Here is a 9,448-nt window from a genome sequence, read left to right as displayed (position 1 = left end):
TTGCGCACACATAAAAACCTCAAATAAAAATCACCAAGAAAAACCATTGCACTCTAACTGTTCTATTAAAATGATACCCAGCCCAGCCTTTCTTCTCTGCAATACAGTTTATTCCACATGAATGGATATCTTCATTTTTTTTCATAGGTATGCATATAAAATATTTAAAGTTTAAAATGTCACAGTTGAAACATCAAATGCAGGAGCCTCTCATTAATCAGCAAGGACGGAGGTTCTCTTTTAAGGTTATAACCCTTTGAAAGAGCAAAAATTACATTTTTGACCTTGAAGATGAGACAAACTCATAAACGTAAAATAATTTGCAGTTTAAAGGGGAAAGAGATATCAGTTACCTCGGCCAGCAGTGCTCTGGGTTGTCGGGGGGAGACCAAACAAGTCTCATTTTCATATTTACATCCGAGCTGTTGAGATTAATTTGAAATCACATCAAGAAAAAAATGAAACAAAACTCAGAGAAAACATCAAAAGGGGCAACTGTCAAACTTCCAAATCCATGGGGCCCTAGCTATCTCCAACGTGTGGAACACAGACTTTTTTCTTGCAGTTTTATTAAATGGTGCATGACATTTTCATTACTCAAGGAAATTAAATTGACTAATTTTCTTACAAGCTCTGTACGACTGCTATTTTAGGGAGGTGCACAGACGAGAGCAATTGTTTCAACACCTACACAAAAGAAATGCATGCAGGGAAGTGCTCTCAGAAGAAAAGTGATTTCCAAGCCTCATATGAAATCTGTTCTTTAGTGAGGCAATTCGGGGTTTTGATCCTCTCTTAAAATTGGGTTCATTCACGTTGATAGAACAACACAAACACAGTTATATATATATATATATATATATATACATATATATATATATATATATATATATACATACACAAACACACACCAAGATATACGAGTGCAAATGTGAAAAAGAGAACCGATCCAATGTCCCAGTGACCCAAACTGCATTTAATTTATCCTTCAATTTAGTTCAAGCTCATAATCCAAAAAAGAAAACAAACAGTCATTGAATGACAAACTTCAAAGCGCCATCTAAAGGCGTTTTTATTCAGCTTTAGTTGTGTCATTAATCTTGGGAAAACTAAAGATGACAGTCCAACATTTCTCTTCCATATGCTCTCTGAGGGGTAACAGTCCTAACACACACACACACATACACACACACACACACACACACACACACACACACACACACTTAGTTCAAAAAGCATTTAAAAGGGAAATCTTGAAAACATCTCGATATAGTGAGTAGAACACATTCACTACAGGAAGAGTGAAGCTTTGCTCAGACAGTGCGGATGGCTGAGGAAAATATGGAGTCAGCCAGGACCTCAACGTTGCCCCTCCTCTGGAGATGAAAATGCTGATTACCTTCACCTCTCAGGGGTGTAAGCCACATGGCTGACAACATCATTGGAAAATAGACTACTGAGCTCCTTTGGGTCCTATAACAGCTTACATTAAATATAGGGGGGAATTTCACACTAAAAAGGAGGTGACACCGCCGCTATACTCCATTTTGTTGACATTATGAAGGAAACCATTTATTTCTTGTTGTTGGTTGTGAAGCAGTAATGTGTGGAAAAAGATGAAAAACATACTGTGTAGGAAATGAACTGGCTGGTGTGGTGGGAGTTAGAAAAGGATAGTTAGATGGTTCCCAGTTACTAATGACAAGCTGCATCCCTGTTTAAAATGTTAAGCAGAGTTCTCCAAACAAAATGATATATCTCCTGCTGAAGGATTTCCGTGATATTTTGTGTAGCTGCTGTTTGCGACTCACAATTCAATTTCCAACTCCTACGGTGCGCTGCAATTACCTGCATAATATAGCTCTGAATGCTCCTAAAAAAAAAGACACGTTTGATTATTTAAAAAGACGTCTGCTTAATTCTGAGCACCACAGTTGCTTCTCAGAAATGGTAAGCGCGAGTTAGCTTTAAAAATAATCTTAACCAAATTAGTAATTGCTTTTTAAGTCCTCCACAGTGTATCAGTGACACATTTTGTGTGCCACTGGATAAAAACAGCAATTCCAAAATGATATCCCACTAATCCTTTGATGAATAAGCTGGAGCCCTCTGTGTGACCTCTGTGTTCGTCAACAGCAACACAATTTAGTGGCTGTATGAACTCTGTTTCAAAGGTTACTGAATTAACTTAAAATTACTTACAATGCCATTAAAATGCTGAGCTCATTTGTTGTGGCTGTAAATTAATTTAAAACCTCAGCGATTTGAAATATTCTGAGACATGGCAGAGAGGGGGGGTAAAAAGAATGGCAGAAGTGGGGCTTTCTCAATGCTTTTGGCTTGGCAAATGCCTGTCTTGAATGATGAGAAAAAGAAACAGGGCTTAACTGGAAACATATGGTATTCCACTGGAGAGGAAGCCTTCGTAAGAGGATCATGACTGGGTAATAAACAGAGACAGGAAAAGGGCACGTGTGGCGGTTTGGGTGGATGAGGAGTTTTTCTACAGCAGATAGATCCAAAGTCTTTTTTTGAAAGCCGTGGTGGTTCACTAAACCTTTCTTGCTCAGAGCGCTGGAAGAACTAGCAACAGAACGCTCCGATGTACAGTAGGTGGACACATAGACACACAGCCAAACAGAAACACACACACCACAGTCATCCACAGAGAAGTGGTGGAGTGGCAAAAGTAAGTGTCCCACAACTCCACATTTATTATTGCCATTTATGTCTGTAATTATCACTATCGGACCGAATGCCCTCGTTGTACCCTGTGTCATTTTGCAATTATAATTAGGATATTTTGATCTTGTCTCTATGCTGTTCTTGATATGATTGCTGAAAAGAAATGTGTCTAAGTTCAATCAGTGCAACTCCAGAAAGCATCACAATGTGGAGGAGTTCTAATACTAAACATTTATTTTAGTAAACAAAGTGTTTGATAGTTATATTTTATCTTTAATAATTTAATGTCAGAACTCCAAAAACTGGAAGTACATATCTAAAGAATCATACTCCTGAATTCCCATTTTCTTCAAATATTATTCCGTAACACTATAGACAGTATATTTGTATGATATTTATAACATATAAGACATTAAGCAGGGTCTCTTTTGGGCTTTTATCGTGCTGGTGCCTAGTTTGTACGTACTCTGCACTAGGGCATATGTCTGTGCTGTAATCACAACAACAATCTTTTACAGATTGCCCATAATTAGAAAATCTCCTCTCCAAACCAGCTCCATGTTAAGAGCATGATTGCAGCCAAATTGAGCAGTAATTTGTACGATGTGGACGTGGGAGCTGTATGAGGGGAGAAGTCTGATGGTTTAATGCCACTTTTATCAGGCCTGGTTAGACTGCCACACTCAAACTAAGCACCTGGACCTGTAGATCAGACTGGGAAAAGAGCCTCTGTATTGCATCATGGTGAAACAGACATCAAGCTGGTTTGAAAAAAAAAAAGGGGGGGGGGCAGAAGCAGTATACAGGTTTTCTGTCCTCAATAACCCCAGGAGACCCATCATGGATGCTAATGGAAACACTTGCCCTACTATTATACAAAAACCTAAACATCACCTGGCTGTCTGCGTGCGAAGAACAGATGCACTCATTATTATTCCACAAAGCCTATCAAGGCCGTGCTACTGAGAGGTCCAATGAAGACTGGCCTGTTACTGCACCGCTGCTGTGAAGTGTAAACTTCGTATGTCTCTTTGAACCTGGATAAGAACTGCGCATCTTTATCGTGACCTCGGATACAGTTAGATTCCACCTTTTCACAGTGGCCTATTAGAACTTATTAGGACACCACAACAACAACATCAACTGCCCCATCCTTCTCCTGCACCATTCTCCATAAAATAAGAAACACAATTTTATTGATCAGAGTTTACAATCATATTTTCCAACACACCTCTTAGGGAAAAAAACATTTCTTTCAATTCCTTGTGTAATTGAGTGTGAGCTTGTCGGGTATTGCAACACACTATAAATAAACCATAATGGATCTTTGTGTAGTTCAGTGGCAGGGATTTCCTGGTAGTTTCTGTGGCCTTAAAAGCTCGTTCAAACCATATTTTATGATGTTTCCGATGTGTGGTGATACTCTGCAGTTTGGCTTTGCCAATTTAGCATTACACTCCTATAACATTGTTGATGATCTTTAAAAAGTATAAAAAATGATGCTACAGAACCAGATATATCATCTTTTTTCTCCCACTCCTTTTTCTTCCTTGTCAAAAACTGGCACAATGCCACTCGGCCACAGACAGTTCGGTCAGAGATTTGGGTATGTTATGTCAGTAGCAGTTAATATAGACTGAAGCCGCTAGCCTCAAGCACAGATCAGGTGTGGGATACAGAGGTCTGTTGACTTCTACTCTTTTTGACTCCACACATAGATTTATTCAATTTTAGTCTTAAGCCTCAACCATGACATCACCTGAGGCAATTTATCAGACGGTGTGCAGCTGACTCTGGAGTAAAACAGCTTTTACATACTGTTTGCAGTAGTACTCCCAAAGACCTGTAACCAGACTTTTAATGTCTACTGTAAAATAGGCGGTTGTTCCCCTTTAAGAGTGCTTGGTGCGGATCGCATTGCTAATGTGCAAATAACAAAGGAACGTTGTTGGAAAATAGAGATTGCAAAATCACATTTATAATAGCATTGATTTTACAGTCCTAGTTGTTATATCAGTGACTAATAGATTAGTCAACAGTGCACATTGGTCAAACAATAGATGCCCTGTTTTAACTTACACAACAGAAAAAGTCATGAATTTACCTGGAAAATCAAACAGAAAAGACTATTGGCTTAACAGCTACAGCATGAGTTCACAGTGACAGAAACGGCTGTCTATTACATAATTAATAGTTAAGTGCTCTTTTATATGCTGCATCATACTGTACATTTTGTGTGAAAAGACACACATTAAATATCATTTAAAATTACAAAGCCCCTCGTGAAACGCCTGCATATAAAACTAGGAAACCCTTAAACAAAGTGGACGTACAGGGCAGTTGATAGACTGTATCAGCAAAGGTATGAGAAAATGTGTCTTTCACCTACTTACTGCTGCCAATCCAGAGTGATTTTATAATTCCAAAATCCTGACACTTCACAAAGACTCTATAATTGCATTAGGATGGCCTTTCACACTTCAAGGGTCTATTCATATTTTGTTTCCTAGGACCTGTCCTGAAATATATCTCTTTTTTTTCCCGAAAGCCACCTCATGAGAAGATGTGGAATTTTTCATGAAAACATGAAAAATATCCACTTGAGATGACTGCTTACTCTCCTCTCCTTTCTGCCCTCAAAAACATCCCAGAATAGAACAATGATGTGGTGCTAAATACACAGTGAAGCTTCAAGAATTTCAGAAATGGATTGAGAGAGAGAGAGAGAACAGTTTCAAGTCAAAGAGGCGGATTTAAAAGCGGTTACGGTCAAAACAATAACTTTTAACTGAGCAGGAGTGTAAACTGATTTGCTTAGCACCAGCTTTGGGTGCCTTTAAATGTGAATCTAGTTTTTAAAGTTACTTTTTGGAACTTTTTTCTACTTATGAAACATACTCAATGTAATACTGATGCCTCTCAATGAACTACATAAATAAATGGGACCATACGCGAGAAGATTGGCTATTTATTAACAGTTATTCTTAATGCTTGTCATCGGTGCTAGCAGGTCAGATGATGCTACCTAGATGGTAGATGGTAACACTTGATTTAGAAATCTCCCATGTGATGGTTAAGGTTGGGAATTGACATTGATAGGTTAAGGTTAGTATAGGTCATCAGGCAGCGAGTCTCACAAGAATTACGCAAAGTTTTGCCAATCAAGTGTTACCATTTAGACACGACCAAGGGGCGGCTTGAAATGAAATATTGCCAAAAGAAAAAAAAATCCAAACAACAAATAGTTGCTAGCATAGCTAGCATAGTTGTTAAAGCTCACTAGCCACTTTATAGGGACGTTTTATCTTTTCCCTGATTCTCCAAATGGTATAAATTGGTCATTATTCGTCTGCTATTTTGTAAGTGGCCATGCAGTATCTGGAGTGTGTGTGTGTCCATTTGTCAGGAAAACAAACTGTTGTGTTAATAGGCAAATGTGAGCCGGAGCTTATTCCACAAGATGGTTCACACAGTCGAGACCTAAACTGCCAACAGGGTTTGTCATTGAGAGCATCAGATCGATTCACACTGGTTTATGTACTGCACGGTAGGACCTGTAAATCAGCTTCTCTGAGAAGAAGAGTACTAACTTCCCTTTCAAGCAACATATTAGTTGTAGTTTTAATAAGTATGCTAGTCAACTACTAGCACAGACTGGATGTCTATACAGTTAGTGCTAGTGACATTTTTTCCACATCACAAGATATTATGTGTCAAATATTATCGATTGCCAGTTCTTTGTTGTGCAGACAAAGAACTGGCCAAACAAGCTAGACTGCAGAGCAGCATCTCAATAAAAAAATATATTTTGTTTTCAAATACAACCACCCAAGCATAAAATATAACACTGCGCATGCAATTAATCTCCCCGTCTTGTACAAAGTAAGCTCCAGTGTTTATCTCTTGAGTGAATCGCTCTGTTCGCCTCTTCAGAGTAAAGGCTCTCTTGTCATGACTTGACCATTTTAGCTCCTGTGACAATAAGACATAAATGTCACATCACTGCTGATGGGTTATAGATAAACAAGTGAAATATAGTTGTTTAAACTTGAACTGAGAGTTTACGAAGGTATGTGTGGAGTGATCTTCATGACAACATCTTTATTGTGTGTGATTGTACTCGATGACAGCAAAATGCAAATTCTCTTATTTTAGGCTTCAGCTGTTTAGGAACGAGCACCCAGTCACAGAATCGAAAGTCTAATGACATCATTCTGAAATAAAGTTCTTTAGCATATTGCTTTCTAGCCAAGTGACGGCCTCAGATCTGCTCACTTAAGAAAATTGATGAGATCCATTGTGAAAATGGTGCCCTTGACAGCCATTGAAATGATGGCAAGCGTTAAGTTTTATGTGATGTAGTTGACTCCAACATAACTATACTACCTGTATACAAGTACACTGATCAACTAGTCTACAACCCACATGGCACCTACAGAAACTTCTGCCATCTTTTTCTCTCCCATACACAGACATGCATTCAGTTTAAATACAACCTCTCTTTATTTAAAAACACTATTGTGCTAAAAGTTGGTTGTCCGTAAATCCAACTTCTGGGAAGTATCACAGTTAGGGATTAAAAAAAAAAGATTTATTTGATTCAAAACTTCAGCCGTCTGATTTTTTTAGATACACAAGTGCCGCACATTTGGGACTCAAGAGGAAGAGGGAGTGGCAAAATAGTATTTAAACAAACAGACAAACATAAAATATTTCTGGAAGATGCTAAAATCCCTGCAGAGCACCAAAAGCATGGGGCTTAAAGATTTACTGCAGTGCTCTTATCTTTCATTACTGACGAGTGTGACAGAGAGGCAAACACATTCTACTTTCTGCATTTCTGTTCTGATCCCAGTCCAACTCCATTAAACATTTCTGTTTCAGAGGATGCGTCAACTTCACTCTCAGAGCACTGCTTGGATTTAAAAAAAAAAAAAAAAAGAAAGAGAAAATCTCTCTCAGAAATTAAGTTCTTTAAGACCATCTTTTCCCTCTTCTGTTCTTAATAAGAGATCTGTCTCTATTTGTTGTCAATGTATGAATGCCTTGGAATGAAAGCCAGTACAATAGCATTATAGAACAAAGGCAGGAAGTAGATTGAGGGGAAAAACAGGGGGAAAATGGCATCATCTCTAAACTTAATGAAACAGCATTCTTTCATATTTTCTAGTAATTATAATAAAGATGGAAAAACATAATAAACATCTCCCTGCCCCCACCTGCTAACAGTAATTATAATAGACTCAACAATAAATGGTAAAGCAGCACAGAGCTGCATCTTGGGAATTCTCAGGAGTCTGTGGATTAGCTTGAAAAGCCTGAATGATTAAAATACACTAATTAAAATTTTGTGTTCCTTGGTAACTCGTCTTCCAGGGCCCCTTGTGCTGGCAAAATGGGAATAAATGCGACAAAAGCAAATACTCTTTTGGACCTGAATAAATAAACAAGTCTAATCAACTTAGTGTTTTTACAGAGCGAGTTACATAAAAACTTCCTTGGTGACCTTAGCTCACACTTTGCAGCCACAGCAAGAATATTTTGACGATGTTGTTCTGTCATCAAGCAGACTCGACAGACACACCAGACAGGTTAGATACCCTACTAAACTGCTTTTGATTAGGCAGTTTAGCCTCATTGTGACTTCTTATTGTTATTAAGACAAAGTTTGACGTCAGTAGACAAATGACTGTGTTAGTTGGTTTCTGCCTAAGCTGCTAACTTTGTTACACAAGTTCTGCTTATTATTAGCCACACAAAACTCCCTCTGCATAAAGCAGAATGTGTATGTCAGAGATGATGAAATACATTTCGGATTTTAGGAGTTTCTACACACTGCCTGGTATTTACCATAAGTGGGACGAATAAGGCAAGTGCATGCTTGTTTTAAACTCTGAGGTGGAGTGAATCTATAGTTAAAAGATCAGACGGGGAGGGATCAAAGTACTGGAGGTTGCAGTCAAATAGCTGTCGTGTAATCTACACACGAACCAATATCACTCTATTTATTTAGGTAACACTCTAAAACAGGCACAATTATACAAAGATGTTTTTAAAATCGGATGTCCTTGTTACCTTGTGTGAAACAGACTTTTTGAAGAGTGCCTCTGCTCGGGCTCTCCCCAGGGCCCCACCACTGCAGAGAGCATACGCTGATTCCTTTTATATTACGCTTTCTTTGCATATAATGTCAAACTGTTGTTAAAAGTCAGCAGGGGCAATATCGTGATATGAAAAAAAAATCCCCCACCTCATAGCTGTCTCCTACTCTTCTGTACCAGAAATGAGGCAAATCAGTGCCATTGTAGTACGACTGAAACCCCAAAAGACACAAGGAAAATGTATGCATTGACCACACGTGCCAGTGGCCATCGAATAATTAATGAACTTGTTTTGACTAATTAAAAGGAAAAATACAGACACATTCCATCTGTCTGCACCAAACATGTTCCTGACATTCTTCCCTGTCTGTAGCCACAGTAAAGAAGACGTCATGGCTCTGGATCTGTCAGCCAGGTTGTCAGGTGTGAACTCGGTCTGGTCACTGGGACTTGGCCCCTTTCTGCCACGGCGTCAAAATAGAGCCGTGCTTCAAAAACGCTGTAATCCCTGCCGGTATTACCAAAGAGGCTAAAAAGATTCAAAAAGCCTGCTTACAAATTTAATTACCTTTGCAGTTAACCAGAGCTTAGCAGCCAATGACCCAATATTTCTACTGAAGACTAGCTACGGGGGGGGGGGGGGGGGGGGGGGGGGGGGGGGG

This window comes from Anarrhichthys ocellatus, unplaced genomic scaffold, assembly GCF_004355925.1.
Source record: "Anarrhichthys ocellatus isolate YVR2014 unplaced genomic scaffold, GSC_Weel_1.0 scaffold5, whole genome shotgun sequence".
NCBI lineage: Eukaryota > Metazoa > Chordata > Actinopteri > Perciformes > Anarhichadidae > Anarrhichthys > Anarrhichthys ocellatus.
The sequence above is the reverse complement of the archived record's forward strand: the minus strand, read 5'-3'. Positions refer to the sequence as shown.